This window comes from Diabrotica undecimpunctata, chromosome 7 (genome assembly GCF_040954645.1).
Source record: "Diabrotica undecimpunctata isolate CICGRU chromosome 7, icDiaUnde3, whole genome shotgun sequence".
Lineage (NCBI taxonomy): Eukaryota > Metazoa > Arthropoda > Insecta > Coleoptera > Chrysomelidae > Diabrotica > Diabrotica undecimpunctata.
In genome coordinates this window covers 31125209-31142944 of record NC_092809.1, presented here as the reverse complement: position 1 = coordinate 31142944, position 17736 = coordinate 31125209, and the positions used below count along the sequence as shown (strand labels likewise).

The 17736-nt window shown below is 31.9% G+C and overlaps 1 long non-coding RNA gene across 1 annotated transcript; it reads right to left on the bottom strand.

The window, feature by feature from the left end:
• Positions 1 to 4348: 4348 nt before the first annotated feature.
• Positions 4349 to 16706, bottom strand: LOC140446229 (uncharacterized). Its single transcript, XR_011951473.1, has 2 exons — positions 16483 to 16706; positions 4349 to 4592 (listed from the first exon to the last, which is right to left on the bottom strand). It is a non-coding gene; the product is annotated as an uncharacterized lncRNA (long non-coding RNA).
• Positions 16707 to 17736: the final 1030 nt, after the last annotated feature.

The window sequence follows — 17736 nt, the reverse complement described above, 5'->3', positions numbered from 1 at the left end:
ACTTTTATTCCCATAGTTAGTTCTTCTAGTGCTTCCTGGTCTATTTCCTCTGAATACAAATTAAACAAAGTAGTAGACAGGGCACAGCCCTGCCTGACGTCTCTCTTAATCTGTATTTCATTTGAAAAGACATTGTTCTCTTTTACCACAGCGATCTGATTATAATAGATTGCGCTAATGATCCTAATGTCTCTCATATCTACGTTTTTCTTTTCAAGAAATTTGATAAGACGGTTATGTCTGACCTTATCGAAGGCTTTGTTGTAATCCAAGAAACACATATATACTTAACGTCCATGCACCTTAGCATAAGTACATTCACAGCGAACAGGGCTTCCCTCGTTCCCAGATCCAAATTGTGTGTCACTTATGTCTTGCTCAAGTTTGTTGTGTATTCTCCGGTGTATAATTTTTAAAAATATTTTAAGCGTATGACTAATTAAACTTATTATCCGGTGGTCTTGGTATTCTTTTGCATTTGGTTTTTTTGGTAACGTTATGAATGTTGACATCAGCCAATGTCTGGGAATGATTCCTGTACTGTATATTGTATTGAATAAGTCTATAACACAATTATAACAATTACTTACAATAATATTATTAGGGATAATAATAGAAGTGGCATTATTGAAATTAGTATTATCAGAGGTATCAGTATGTGTACTAGTTTTCGATGTAATAATTTAATTAATTAATTTAATTCATACGTCTCTCTTGACTTTAGCAGCAATTATTCATAAGCAGCCGTTTTAGCAGCTTCACTTATCTCATGTGGAATCAATTAGGCGTCACTTTTACTACTGATGTCCATGTTTTAAAATGGAAAAGCAAAAATACTTTGGAAGCTTATATGGCTAGTTCTATCATAATAAAAATTCAAGTTGATATAATTGTTAAGTCCGTCTACGTAGATACTCAAAATAGTTTCAAAAGTTAACAAAATCGTTCCAAAATGAAAAAAATCGTCCCGAAAATAGTTGTTTTCGGTACGATTTGTAAAAAGTGAAACTTTGCAGAAAAATAAATTATTTCCATTGATTAACATTCATATTTCATTAATGAGTATTATTTGGGTAAACCACAAAATTTACTTGCATTCTATCTCAAGTTAAATTTCATTTATAAATTGAAATCTAGAAAAATACAAATAAAATCTATTAATATAATATACTTTAAACTGACTGGACATAGGATAAATATCTCTCGTTAAATAAACCTGTTTTTAGTTAGATTATAATTCTGACAAATAACTCTCCTGCATTGGTATTAAAGCTATTCAAAAGGATATTAACCCATTTTCATCATCATCAGTGGCATTACAGCTCGTTATGAGCCAAAGCGTTCTTCATAACAACCTTCCATTCGCTCCTATCTCTGGCAACTCTTCTCCATGCTTTAACTCCGATTGATTTTAGATCATCCTCTATGTAATCTTGATACCTAAGTTTTGGTCTTCTTCTGGCTCGTCTTCCCACTAGTCCTCTTCAGTCGAAAATTTTTCTGATTGTTGCATCTTCATCTCGTCTAATTACATGTCCTATATATCGAAGTCGTGCTAATTTAATACATTTTATAACCTCAGGTTCCCCAAAACTTCTGTATAACTCAAAGTTGTCGCGCCTACGCCATAAACCCTGCTCTTGAATTCCTCCATATATTTTCCTTAGAATTTTTCTCTTAAGAGGTTTAAGAAATTCTTGGTCGTTCTGTGTAGGTGACCACGTTTCTGACCCGTATGTTAACACTGGCCTTATTAGTGTTTTATGTATGGTAAATTTAATTTTTCTGGGTAGTTTTGGTGACATTTGTTTCGTCAAGCCATAATAGCACGTATTGGCAAGCACTATTCTTCTTTTAATTTCTTTGCTGACATTGTTGTCTTTGGTCAGCAGCGAGCCCAGGTAGACGAAGGTGTTCAAACCTTCCAGTTCCAGATCATCAATTAATAGTCTAGGTATCTGGTTGCCTGATCTAGTACAATACATATACTTGGTTTTCTGTGCGTTTATTTTTATCCCATTCTCAGTGCAGACGTCCTTAGTGATCGAAATGCTTCGATCAGAGATTCTGTGAACCTAGCAATAATGTCTATAGGATCTGCATATCCGACCACTTGTACAGATTTATTAAATATGGTACCATTCGTATTAATATGGCACTCTCGAATTACTTTTTCTAGTGCAAGGTTAAATAAGAGACATGACAGTCCATCTCCCTGTCTCAGTCCATTTTTACAATGGAAGGGTCTTAAAAAGGCGTTTTGGATTCTGACTACACTCTCTACGCCTGTGAGTGTAAGTTCCGTTAGTTGAACAAGATGAAGTATTTGAAATTCCACCATAGCCTGTAGAAGTTTTTGTCTGTTGACTGAGTCGTATGCGGCTTTGAAATCCACGAATATGTGATGGGTGTCGACTCCAAACTCAAGAGTTTTCTCAAGAATCTGCCTAACTGTGAAGATTTGATCCGTTGTTGATTTATTGGGTAGAAAACTGCACTGATAGTTCCCAACTATTTGTTCAGCATAGGGGATCAATCTTCTGTACAATACGTTAAACAATACTTTATATGCCACGTTAAGTAGGGTGATGCCTCTATAATTATCACACACCATTATATCTCCCTTTTTGTGAAGAGGGTGCATTACACCTAATTTCCCGTCCGCGGGCGTTTCCTTCCGTTGCCAGATTTCGGTTACTAATTTATGCATGTGTTTAAAAAGGGGATGGACCAATACATTTTAATTATATAAAATATGTTAATATACTCAGTGACATTAGAAGTGTTACACCCAGAAGGAATAATTTCTTGAACTTAATTTTTTGGCAACATGGTAGATTTACATCAAGAATGAAACGATAACGTTGTCAAGAATTTTTATTAACAAGTAATCAAAAAAAAATAATAATAATGTGTTTGGCGACCCCGTAGCTGAATACACTCCTGTATACGTCTAGGCATGGACGAAATGAGATGTTCAATGTCTGCTTGTGGCTCCTCGTTCCAAGCAACTTACACTTTATGTATTAACTGTGCCAGAGTCTGTGCAGGATGGGGCAAAGTGGACAGTATCCTTCACATCATATCCCATACATGTTCGATAGGATTTAAATCCGGAATACGGGGCGGCCGTGGCAACACATTAACGCCAGCTTCTTGGAAAAAGTTCATAGTTTTGATGAGGAATATGGGGACGCACGTTGTGTTGCTGAAAAAGGACGTCTCGATGGCCGTCGAGATAAGGCAGTAAACTGGTTTGTAAGATGTCTTCAACATAACGCGCAGCTGTGATATTGCCTCGAATAAACACAAATGGTGATCGGTTACCATAGGCAATAGCCCCCCAAACCATTACTTCAACTGTCCTGTATACATGCCTCTCAACAGCAAACCCGATATCTCGTCGTTCTCCACGGCGGCGTCTTACCATACTACGACCATTATGCAGTCCTAAACAGAATCGTGATTCATCGCTGAATGCTACATTACGCCATTCTGCTTCCCAATGCTGCCGTTCTCTGCACCAATTCAAACATTGATGACCGTGGTCCGCAGTCTAAGGAAGCACTAGTCATGGGAAGAATGAAACCAGTCCAAAGGCTCGAATACGATGATATAGTGTACGCATACTAACAGGTCTACCTACTACTCCAAACCATTGGTCAGCAATTTGACGCGCAGTAGCAAAACGATCTCGCAGAGCCAGTAATCTAAAGCGCCTATCTTGACGCTTTGTGGTACGCCTTGATTGACCAGTTGGTCTTCTTCGTATTTCTCTGCCTTAGTTTGTCCACACACGACAGACACGCATAACCGTCATTGTCGTACAATTAACAGGACGGCCAATTTCGCGATACGACAAATCCATATCTTTATACACAATAATTCTACCCCTGTCAAAATCGCTAAAATGGTGGTAATTATGGTTTATTCGAACTCGAGGCATTTGCTTACACTGAATACAATTATACTGAGGAACAATAACTAAAAATTTCTATACGAACCGGTTTTCACAGGTCGGTCTCTCACAAAAAAATTTAGAAGATAAAACTTTATTTTTACAAAAAGTAGAAGAGATAAACCATTGGTATTGTTATCATAGCATGTTTTAAATATAGTCATTCTGTTGCCAAAAAATTAAGTTCAAGAAATTACTCTTTCTGGGTGTAACACTTCTAATGTCACTGAGTATACATAATGACTCACCTATAAACAGTGTTGAATATAAGGGAATAGTAATTACGTAAGAGACTTACAAAAATGAGACAACCTGAGTTCAATGATATTAACTTCATTTGTTAAGCAGCGAGGATTACGTTAAACGGACGAAGAAAAAAATGATACAATGTAGTTTAATAATGTATTTGCTACATTTATGTTCAAATTTTACAGATTACAGATAAAAATATTTCTAATGTCTAAATATAAAAAATGGATCTCGGTATCGGCGCCTTTGCTGTTTCGATATTTACAAAACCTTCTGCTTGTCCTCCGACTTGACCACCTACGGTTCCTTTTATACTTCCGATTTTAATATTCATGGGATCAAGTTTAGCTGAAGCTTGCCCTTTACCTTGCACACGAATATCTCTCTAGAAGTGGAAAATATAGTATTATGTAGATTATATAAAAAATTACAGTGTTTATTAATTACTTCGCAGTCATGTTTAGAGACATAAATATATTACGACGATAATTGTCTTCTTGAGTTATTAAAACTTGAGTATAATAAACTATTTTATAATATTTCATTCAACACAAAGTGTTTTAGATCACTTCTTAGGAAAAATAATAGTTCCTGAGAAGTGAAGCATTAAACAATTTAATATTTCTCTTTTAAAGAAGCTATGTTTTAGATAAATTTGTCAAGTTGACAATATTTTGTTATTTTTGTTTTATTATAAAACTACTAACACATAGAAAGACTTACAATACATCATACCTCATCATACATACATCAACCAATGCAATAAAATATTGAAGCACCCGATAGAACGTGTTTAGAACATATTTAACTTATCTATAAATCTGATGCAGTTTTATAATACGAGTATCTAGGCCTATTTTTACAATTTCTGTATCTTATGATCGTAAATTTGACAAACGGTGTATTTATTTCCTACATCAACTATAAATCAAAGTTTTAATCCAACGTCCATTCTATCTGAATTATCTGGTTACCCAATCCAAATTAAATAGAATAACTACGAAGACCAAAGACCATATAGACCAGTTGTCGAAGCCTAAAAATCGGTTTATCGCGATTTTCTGCGAAACTACAAGTGATATGAAAAAAAGTTGTAGGTAACAAAAAGATCTAAAACTTCTGTATTTAAACTTTTTTCACATAACCTCAAAATTTTTGTGGAAAATTAAACAAACTAAGTTTTTAATTTTTTATTTTTATCTTTTACAAAAATTTTTTTTTTTACGAAATTTGGTGAAAACTTGCCTTAGTATGTACCAAACATACTCTAATTTTTTGGAATTGAAAAATTTATTTTTTTACCTGATATTGATTTAATATCGAAAAAGCACCCTAATTTTCAATCGAAAATTCATGCCTTAAAATATCAGCTTTTTTAAAAAAGTCGGTGGGCTTTTTGTTCGTTAAAATCTCTACTTTCCGATAATGTAAAAAAAATATACATTACTATGGGAAATGTTCTTAAAAAACGCAAAAAACGAAGAAAACTCGAATCGAAATTTTTTTTTTCATCATTATGTACAATTTTGAGATGTTTATTAAAATTTAAACTGTAATTACTCATGTTGCGTAAGATTTCATGGTACATTGACAAATAAAAAAATTATAAATTGAAATATCCTACTAATATTAACAAACAATTAAGTTAATAATGTTTATATTTGATAAGACATCTACAATATTATAAGGGAGTTGTAGAATTTTCTTTTAATTAAATGAGTACATACTTATTTATTGCAAAACTATCGTAAATTCATTATTAGATGCTAAAAATTTGTCAAGTTTGGTCACGGCTCAGAAAAATGCTCTAATGTGAAGGAAAAAGCCTAGGAAGATATTAATGATAATGATTCTAATGAAATTGTGGATGAGGAAGTAACGCAGACAGGAAACAATATTGGAGATGAAGACGGTGATGGTCTTTAAGATTTCTAAGATCTTCTAGAATCAGAAGGCGACGAAGGAATGCCATCAAAGAGGCAAAAATGAATGCCCTAAAAATATTATGATAAATATATACATCATAAATATATATATTGTAAGATTGCCCATAACAAAAATGTAATTAAACATTAATAAACCAGCTTTTTAATTGTAAAAAAAAATCGTATAGCAGTCACATTTTTTTGATGAAATTCCCTTTAAATCCTACCTTGAATATTTTTAACAGCTATTTTCACATGTCTTTTTGAAAATCGTAATGTTTTGTGGATTTATAATTTTTTTGTTTATCAATGTATTATGAAATCTTAAGCTACATGACTCATTACGTATTAATTATAAGAAATATCTCAAAATTGTACATAATGATGGAAAAAATTTTTTTCGATTTGAGTTTTTTTTAGTTTTTTGCGTTTTTTGAAAACATTTGCCATAGTAATGTATATTTTTTTACACTATTGGAAAGTAGAGATTTCAACAAACAAAAAGCCCACCGATTTTTTTAAAAAAGCTGATATTTTGACGTGTGAATTTTCGATTGAAAATTAAAGTGCTTTTTCGATATTAAATCAATATCAGGTAAACAAATAAATTTTTCTATTATAAAACATTATAGTGTGTTTGGTACATACTAAGGAAAGTTTTTACCAAATTTCGTAAACAAAAAAATATTTGTAAAAGATAAAAATAAAGAACCAAAAACTTAATTTTTTGAATTTTCTACAAAAATTTTAAGGTTATGTGAAAAAAGTGTAAATACAAAAGTTGTAGATCCTTTTGTTATATACAACTTTGCCATTTAACTTTTTTGCATATCACTTGTAGTTTCGCCGAAAATCTCGATAAACCGATTTTTACCCTTAAAAACTCACCCTCTCTCACTTCCCGAACTCAAATAGAGTGGAATTTATTTTTTTTTTCATTTTTAGCATGTTCTCTTTCTTTTCTAATAGGTTTCATTATACAATAATTTTTTTTGGTTTCAAAAATTATCGACCCTGGTCTAATACCGTTTCAAGCTTCTAAGAGTTTTTTTAGAGTTATCCCACAAAAATACGTCTAGAAGACGAAATCATTTCAAGTGTGGGTTCTCAACCAGTTTTATGTCAATAAACATACTCTGCTTTATTGTAGATGTCACGAAAGAACATATTTAAACCGAAAAGAATTCTGCTTGGTTCGTTATTCGTAAAGATATAAACACACTAGACGTTCCAAAAGAAAATTCTGGCTATAGTTATAAATGCACTTCAAATATACCTAGAGCCCCAGAATCCCAAAATTACAAAATTTACTAGTACATAAACAATCACAAAAAATGTGACGTTTAAAATCAGACACGTTATATTGTACTTATAACACGATGCTTAAATCAACGATTACATATTCATCGGTAGTATCGTGACCAAAAGTGTACCAAAAAAGTGCCATACTTAAAATTAGTAGGGTTCAAAGACGTGCTTACCTAAAAATCACAGACTTTGAGACGCACACGAACAACAGCTATAGAGACCTTACTGGACTTCCTTTCTTTGCACATCGTTCTGAGGGGTAAGGCAAAAATAAGATATGAACTGCGAGTAAGCCTAAGCAATGTAATGGTAAGATCAGGATAGAGCTACATTATAAATCAAATCACGAATACCGAAAAGATAACAATGTTTTATCATATATATATTCCTAGACATAGGACTAAATTACCTTATCAAGTAAACATCTGTTCACGAGAGTAATGGATCAGAATAAACATTCAATTCAGGCTGCGGGCTTGTACCTGGTATATAAATTGGCCTAAAGCTACAAAAGGAACGGGTGAAGGAATCTCGCTAGTGAAAGGAATCTACTAGTGGAAATGTAAAACTTTATATTTCACTAGGAGAATATATAATATGTGTAAATCCGTAAAATAGTTTCGAAACACAATTCAGATTTCTGCCTTAATATGAGCCTTCTAAAAATTGCAAGGCAAAACAGACGTTGATAAAGATGTTAATAGAGACATGGGGAATCAAAATTTGCATACCACGATATGTCTCCTTAACTAAGCAGAAATCCTTAGCGAATTGGTTTCTTGTACTCATACAGAGTAGATCCGAATAAAATGAAAAAGACAGTCAAGATTTGATTTCACGTACAAAGTGTCTATGTATCTGTTTATACGTATTTCGCCCTAATAGGGCTCATCAAAACAGATATTCATAGGCTTTCTCAACGTGAAAAATAAATCTTTAGACCCCTTGTTCTAAAGATAAACGTTATTATTTTATTAATATAATAATATTTTATATATTTTTAATTTTAATTGTATTATTTCAATAAAATCTGAATGAACTACAGTAGGGCTAGGCAGTGTTAACGATTAAGTATATTATGAAAATTGACAAAATCTACAAGACGTATAATTTCAAAAAAAAATATAGTGTATTCGCTCCGTACGTGACCATGGTAGGGGTACTTTGAAACTGTTTTTAAATATATACTCTTTCAGGTGAAAAACTTGATTTGCCAGTACTAGATTTTTCCCTTTCTTTTCCGTTTGTGGTTGAAAAGATATATTATGATGAATTTTGAGAAACCCTGTTTTTGATACTACATGTATTTTGTACATAAACTGAAAAAATATAATTAAAAAGTTTTTTATTAATAATTGTCAATTTCGCATGAATTTAACAATGTCAAACATATGTCATATGTTTAACCTGAAAATTGGTAGGTCCAAAACTGTCAGATGAAGGCGGTAGGTGTCGCGTCAGTCACGCACGGAGCGAATATACGCTACAGAAAAGAGGAATAGCTTATCTAAATACTTAGGAATAGAGAGTATAAACAGAATTTTTAAATGAGATACAAAGTTTATTTTATAAAAATGAAACAAGAAAATACCACAAATCTTTAAATAGTAGCCATCAAGAATTTAAGCCAAGAATAAAAACTTGTGTAGAGATATTAACAATAAAATTCTATAGGATGCAAACTCAGTTGTAAATAGATGGATACAACATTTCACTGATCACCTTAACCTAGACTATGTTGAAGAAGGTAACAACATAGAAAACCAGCCAAATATACCTCAATAGCTTAACATTAAAACACAAACAAAAAAATAAGTGTCCAATGTCATTAAAAAACTTTAAAAAAGCCCCAGAAATTAAAGGAATCTGCTCTGAAATGTATAAGGAAGATGATGACTATCTTTTGGCAGTAATCCGTAAACTGATAGGACTTATATGGCAGAACTAATTGATGCCAGAGGAATAGAAATAGAATAAAGGGAATTTTGTGTCCGCTGTGTAAAAAGGGTAATAAACTTCTTTGAAATTATTATGAAACATACTTTTTGAGAGACTTAAACTCTTTATAAAGGATACTATTGGACATTACCAATACGGAGTCACTGCTGGAAAGTCAACTATACATTAAATTCAAGCACATAGGCAGTTTTTAGAAAAGTCACTAGAATATAACATAGAAACACACCATCTCTTCATTGACTTCAAAGCAGCCTATGCCAGTGTTAAAAGAACTGCACAGTATCATACAATGTTAGACTTTGGGGTCCCAACTAACTTTGTAAAATTTACAAAACTTACAATGCAAAACGTCAGCTCGTGAGTTAGAATTTAAGCAGAAAACTCTACGTTCTGTAATATAAATAATGGTCTAAGAGAGAGAGAGAGAGAGAGAGAGAGAGAGAGAGAGAGAGAGAGAGAGAGAGAGAGAGAGAGAGAGAGAGAGAGAGAGAGAGAGAGAGAGAGAGAGAGAGAGAGAGGACCACATTGATCCATCTTATTATATTCACAGCAGCTCGAAATATAAATAGGTTGACGTTAGTCCAGTCCATTTCCTTAGATTGGCCAGCGAGGATTATACGTCTACGTCCAGGGTCTGTCGAGTTTTCACTCTTGCCTCGTAGAATGAACTGTAAAAGGTGGTATTTACTATTACGCATATTGTGGCCAAAGTAAGCCAATGTTCTAACCTTTAAGGCGTTAAAAAATTAATTAAAATCCTTTGTAAAAGGTATATATTTAAAAACCCAAACAGGCTGTGTTAGACAAAAACTAAAACGTCCTAACTTGTCAACATTGTCATTTCAATCAGTTGCTTCCATAAAGTCCTCGTAGACAAACCGTCTCAGGACTTGCAACTTCAACGTGGAGTCATATGTCGCCATGTTACCTAATCCAACGGTAACTTTAACATCCTAATTATTTATAAGATATAATGTAAAACAAATGTAACTAATTATTTGTTAACGTGTTTTTACCCATATATTTAGTGGCTACATTCATGTACTCCTAGTAAGTATTAACCACACTTTACATTAACCTTGGTCAAAATTTAAACTTCATATTCTTTTTAATTAAGTGGTTACATATTTTCTAGGACACCGATGATGGAATGATGGATTCCGAAAACGTTTTGTCTAACACAGCCCTTTTGGGTTTTTAAATATATACCTTTTACAAAGGATTTTAATTAATTTTTTAATATATGGTATACAGCCAAATACAGGAACGTAGATTCCGTGTGGTTTTTAAGGCGTTACTTATTTTTTTTTTTGTATTTTCTTAGCCTGTAAAGAATTGTTATGTTAGTTGTGATGTATATAAAACCCGTAACATACGTCGGTAGCACCACATTTCAAATGCCTCTAATCGTGTTGTGGCATCTTCTGTAAGACTTCTGCTTTCTACTTCGTAGAGATATACACTAAAGACCTAAAATCTAAGAATTCTTATGCGTATATTGATAACCAAAGATAAGAGGCATAAAATCTTCCTAAGACCGTTAAAAGAGCTTCTGGCGTTTTCAGTATATTATGAGTTTTTATTTCGTAGATATTGTCCCAGATATCCCTTATTTTGCAGACCAAATAGCACATTTTCTCCACTCTTTTTAACAGTTTATTAGTTAGGATGCTAGATAATGAATACACAAAAATATTTACATTCTCAAACCCAGAGACAGATTTACAAAGGACTGTCAAGCAATTAGCACTGTTGATTGTAAAGAATATTGACAAGAACTTGAGATTTGGTGAGCTTTAGTGGTAAACTGTAAATTTTTAGTATTAAAGTATTAAATATACTATAAAAGTATTAAAAATTCAAAACAATCAAAATGGCACCACCTCGTAGATTAGTAGACAAATGTGAAGCAATTTTAATATTTAGCGAAGCAGGCCGTAACTACCATGAAGCTGTGAGAATATTTAATGAACGTTTTCCGAATCGTCCAATTGATCGACATTACTATAGACTACTTGTCACCAAATTTTGTGAAACTGGTTCTGTCGGAAAGAAGAAACGGGATGGTAGAAAAGATTTCTGAGGAAAAGCAAGTAGATATTTTGTCTCAATTTGTAGTAAATCCATCCAGTTCAACTAGAAATGTTGCTCGCGAATGCGAAGTAAGTCACAGGACTGTCTTAAACATTTTAAAAAAGCAAAAATTTCATCCCTATAAGATGAAAATGGTACACGAATTGACAGAGGATGATCCAGATCGACTACTGCAATATTGTGAAACTATGGATAATAACATTTCACAAGATCCAAGTTATTTAAGACATTTATTTTTTCGATGAAGCTACATTCTATTTAAATTGTCATGTACATCGACAAAATGTAAGATATTGACATATGATAAGACTGACGAAAACCCTCGATTGTTTCGAGAGTGTCATACTCAATTTCCCACTAAATTAAATGTTTGGGCAGGTATACTAGGGGATTACATTATAGGCCCTTTTTTTTATCGAAGGCAATTTAACGGGGGAAAGCTATCTTAATCTATTAAAAACACAAATAATTCCTGCAATTCATGATGTGCTTAGAAACAATCGGCGTTCGAAATTTTTTAAATAATTTATATCTGAGAAGATGGATTGAACGTCGTGGATTCATTGAATGGCCACCAAGATCACCAGATCTTATTCCTCTAGATTTTTACCTATGGGGTTACCTTAAATCCAAACTGTATGGGAGCCAGTTGACGACAGTTGATGAACTCCGTCAAAGAATAATCGAAGAATGTGATAGGATTGATATGCAGACCCTACAAAGGGTAAGGGAGGCAACGAAACAAGGAATCTACTTCTGCCAGGAAGTAAATGGAAAACATTTCGAGTATCTCCCGCAGTAATTTAAGTTTTCTTTAGGGTAATTTGCCAGTTCCTTTAATTTTAAAGATGTAATTTAATACATTATTTTTTGTATATTTTATTTTAAATAAAACCATTATGCCATACAAAATTTCATACTTATACATTTTTTAATTCTTCTTTTCAAACCCTTTCCAACAAACTATCGCACGACCCCCATTGCTATTTAAAAAATCTGAGGGGGTAGCTATCAAGTGAAGGGGATGAAAGGGGTGGCAATTTTTTTTATGTTATAAAATACTTCTATTAAAATAAAAATTGACGGGTCCGAGCGTTTTTTATCTTTGTCTTAAATAACGGAGTTCACTAGTAAGACTTAATATCCACACTGTATATATATATATATATATATATATATATATATATATATATATATATATATTAAACCTAAATATAAGAATAATAATATTAAAAAAATTAATACTAAACTCAACAGGCTTATGGGTTTAACCGCGTCGATTATCGCTACGCCGAACTTTCGACATTCTGTTTGATGTCTTGTTCAGGGCTTCCGATTCAGATCATCTACTACTGAAACACTATTCCGTGGAAGATTCAAGTCAAATGGATTTCTTGTACTCTGCATAGTACCATGAGAAAAATAACATTATAATCGTATACTTTTTCCATCGTCAATTTGCCAAGCGTCGGCTTTTGAGATTCTTTGATGCCAATGCCGACCATTGGCGTGGAAATTAAGAAAAGGGATCAGTTATCAAACGCATATTTCAAGAAAAATCATATAATTTTTATTAATTTTTACATAATTATATTCAGGAAAATTTCTCAATTTTTGGGCAGAAATTGTTTAAACAATTTTTTAAACAAATTCAAAATATCACCTTTTGTGCTCCAAAAAATATTTTTTAGGTTTTTGGGTGACTCTAAATAAGATCTATGTCATTTTTCTCAAAAGTTAATAGTTTTGGAGATATAGGCGATTTAAAATCCGAAAAATGCGATACCTAATATGCATTTTCGAGGCTTGAAAAATATGTAAATGACTATTTTTGAGATTCAAGAGTATCTAAACTAAAGTATCAACATTGATTTTGGTGAGAAATCGGAGCAATATTTTCCGTAGCAAAAAAAGGTGATCTTTTGAATTTGAATTGTTTCCGGCAAAAATGTCCGGCACCCTTCAACCTTCGATTTGTTTAAACGGGGCATTTTTGAATAGGACTCTTCAAAGGACAGAATCAGTTTTTTTTTCAAATGGGAGCGGGCTCACAACATCGAATAAATAACAAATTAGTTCTTTCAAATTAAAGCTTGTTAATTTTAGTGATTTATAAGAATATTGGACTTATTATTTAGTTTTTACATAAACCATAATATTTTTTTACAATTATCTGTAAATAATGGCTCATTCTGTCAGAAAATTTTAAAAGATTGTCTATCCAGCAATTAAGATAGTCAACTGAAATTTAATTTTTAAACACGGCCTACTGTTAATGCACAAACAGGGTGAATCTTCAATATTTTGCTTCGAGTTAGAGATATCTGAAAAAGTTATTTGGAAAAGATGTTCCAAATATTATTATAACCCCACATAACAAAGTTTTATGTCAAAATTCGCACTTTTACTTTTTTCATTAATTGAAGAGCTTATTTCCAAAGTGTCTTAAATCCAAAATTTCGATTTTTTTAATTTTCTTATAGATTTCTTCAAGTCTAGAATAAAGTTATATGTACCAAAACAACTTCTTATTTACCATTTAAAAGTACATATGAAAATTGTAAAATTGTATAATTTGTATGTTAAATTTGTATGAAAATCTGTAATTTCATGGATTTCATTATATGGATTTAAGACACTTTGGAAATAAGCTCTTCAATTGTAGTCAGGATTCTAAAACGGACAGTTGGCTGTCCCGAGATGCATCTTTAGACAGCCAATTGTAGATTTAGGATCGAGATTACAAATAATACTGAAAAACTAAAATACTACTACTGTTTGTGGATTCGCAGTAAGCCGCGTTTAAAATTAAAATTTCAGATGACTATCTTAAAAAAATGTGCACTATCAACATGTATGACTGTGCAAAATGTCAAATCTGTATGTATTTTAGTAGCTGATATATAGAGGTGTCTTCATCTTAAATGCGACATACTGTATAATAATGAATACTAGTGTTCAAGATGCATCGCGATAGCTGTAAAGAAATTAATTAGAAGGACTGAAAAGAATCGTCAGAGTCTTCTGAAGTCGAATCATTCCCAGGTTGGATAACTATTGGTGCTATTGCCGGTAAAACAGGATATTCGTTTTCTATTTTTACAACATGAGCTTCGCAATTTTTCCACACATCGCTATTAATGCCACTAATTATTTCTCGAATATTCTCAATGGCCATTCCGCTTAATGTTGGTGACTGATTATATTTTCGCAATCGTTTTTTTACGGTACCCCAAACCATTTCAATTGGATTAAAAATGCAATAGTATGAGGGTAATCGCAAAAGAGTATGGCCGTGCCTGCTACAAATGGTGTCAATAACGTATTCGTTTTTAAAATTCCGACTTTTGATCATTCTAATTAATTCTTTCTTTACTGGAATCTTTTTAGGAACAGTGATGTTTTAAGTTGCATAAATTTTAAAATTTCGTCCTTGTTCGTGTTATTATTAGGTATTTTATTTAATATGCGGGAATGATCCGATGCATTATCCATAACAATCACTGAATTCGGCGGAATATATAATTATATTCAGGGAAATCTCTTAATTTTTCACGAATCAGTTCTAAAGTAGGCACTCTATTTTCTTTGTAAAAATTGTAAACTGTTCGCTGAATAACGTCTTTTGCAGCAGTGTCAATCCTACCCAATTTTTTATTTGGTCGCTTTCGTTTTAAGGATTGATCTGTAACTGTGCCTAATTTAATAATTGTATATATCGTCTTATACCCGATTTTTTTAATACATGAATTCTCGAAACAATTGCATTATCAATTGTAAACTGTTCGCTGAATAACGTCTTTTGCAGCAGTGTCAATCCTACCCAATTTTTTATTTGGTCGCTTTAGTTTTAAGGAATGATCTGTAACTGTGCCTAATTTAATAATTGTATATATTGTCTTATACCCGATTTTTTTAATACATGAATTCTCGAAACAATTGCATTATCAGCCATCCCAATATTTTCTTTTTTCAAACACTCATACATATTTAAAACTACGTGCAAATCTTTATTTTTTAATTCGGAGCTGTCATTAACATAATTGTCATTATTTATTGATGACAGAGAAGTTAATGCATCTTAAAAAATGCCATCCTAGAAAAATATATTACTTATAACTTATATTACTTATACCTTATAATAAGCCTCCGCCTCTGCAAAAGGAAATATTTTAGGGTGTCACATAGCCAGACAAACAGGTGTTCATTAGAATTTACGGCTTTGCGATTCGCTGTTGCCATAATGCATGAGTTTAAAATTAGTGAATATAACCTTAATACCATTATTAATATATCTGCAATTTTTCATGTTTCCAGGTAAGGTATAAAATCAATGAAATTTGGAAAAAAATAATACAATTCTTGAAACCGTTTTTGAGAACTTGGATTCTTAAAAGTTGTCTGATTTCTTAAAAGTCGATCATTATATCTATAAAAGTATTACCGCTAAATTCACCAACAGGGCAACGTCGAACGTTCAAATTCTCTCCAGACTACAATGTTGCCAATATTCGAAAATTACTTAGAATATAAGTAATATATACAAAGTTCACGGTTGCTTTAATTCATTAGTGAAGAGTCCATGGAAATATTAGTACCTAGTTAATTAATTTATATATATATATATATATATATATATATATATATATATATATATATATATTTTGAAAATATGTTCATATTATTTTTTAAGAGTGTCGTTCGTTGACTAGCAATTGAATAATAACGAATAGAGAATAGAGAATATTTTTTAAATATAACCTTAGGAATTTTAGGAAATATGTCTGACAACCTTGATTTGAAAGGCGGTCTCTTTGATACCAGAATGAGGCATGTTTATGTTGGAAAATTATTAGTGGATGTACTATACATAAAAATTAAATAAAAGAACAAAACCAGAAAAAAAAAATACTTAATAAATTATTTAAAGCTTTGGAAGGTATGTATTGAATCTGCGAAAATATACAAAACATGTACTCATTAACTTACCAAATGAGGAGGAAGAAGCACGAACGGTTCATAAAGTGGTATGTAGTGAGCAGTGCTTAGCGCTATAACAGCTAAAGCAAAGATGGTAAACCGGAACATGCTGAAGATATCTGGATATTAATTTTCAAATAAAGAATTCCATCATGAAAATATTTTTATATTTAAGTTGATGTGCAAGTAGGTACATAGTAGGCACATTTAATTATGATATGTATTGTTTTATGTAGACTAAAATAAAAAAATAATTAACAACTTATTTATTATCAAATATCTTGATGGGAAATTCGTTATTAACAATCACGCTTTATTCGATATTTGATTGTTTTATTGGAAACCGTTTTTTAAATGCAATCATTTTTTTAAATTAAAAGTTACAGAAAAATGAATCCGCAGATAATGATAATTAACTACAAATCTACTTAAAGTACTAATTTTAAGCCGATTATTATATTTTGATTAAAATTAAAATTTTTAATATATCACGCCTCTTTGGCACAAGAAAGTAAGAAAGTTCATAGGTAGCAGAATTACTGAGCGCGGAAGATTATTTTCAAAATTTATATAGAAAATAAAATATGAAAAATTTATATATTAGGTTAAGAGTTAAAATGGATTAAAATTACGGAGTCATCTGATTATATTTGTTAAAAGTGGAATAAATAAGAACATTTTTACCTGCTTTATAGTTCTTCTTCTTCTTCCTTCTTGTATGTATGTTTTAAACCCCATTTCTTCTTCAATATTAGCCTCCTTAATTGTTTAAATTATCGCACCATCTTTTTCTTGGTCTGTCAATACTTCGTCCATTTGGTGACTTATCTCGTGCTATTTGTACTATCCGATCCTCTGCCATTTTGCTAATGTGTTCGTTCCACTCTTCTTTCTGTTTTGTCACCCATCCATTTATGTCTTCTATATTGCATGCCCTTCTTATATTTTTGTTTCTCTCCCTATCCAACAGACCTATGTTAATATAGGTCTAATTGCTGCTTTATAGATTTTTGTTTTTGTGTCTTGTCTCAGGTGTTTGTTCTTTCAGATTGTGTCATTAAGAGATCCCGCCGCTTAACTTGCTTTTAAGCTTTGTTGTCATACTTCTTCTTCAATATCTCTGTAACTAGTTATATGTATTCCCTGATATTGTGAATCATTCAATTCCCTGTTTATACGTATTTCGCTTTAATAAAGCTCATCAGAACAGTTATTCATAGGCGTTCTTAACGTGAAAAATAGATCTTTTCTGTCTTTGGGAAG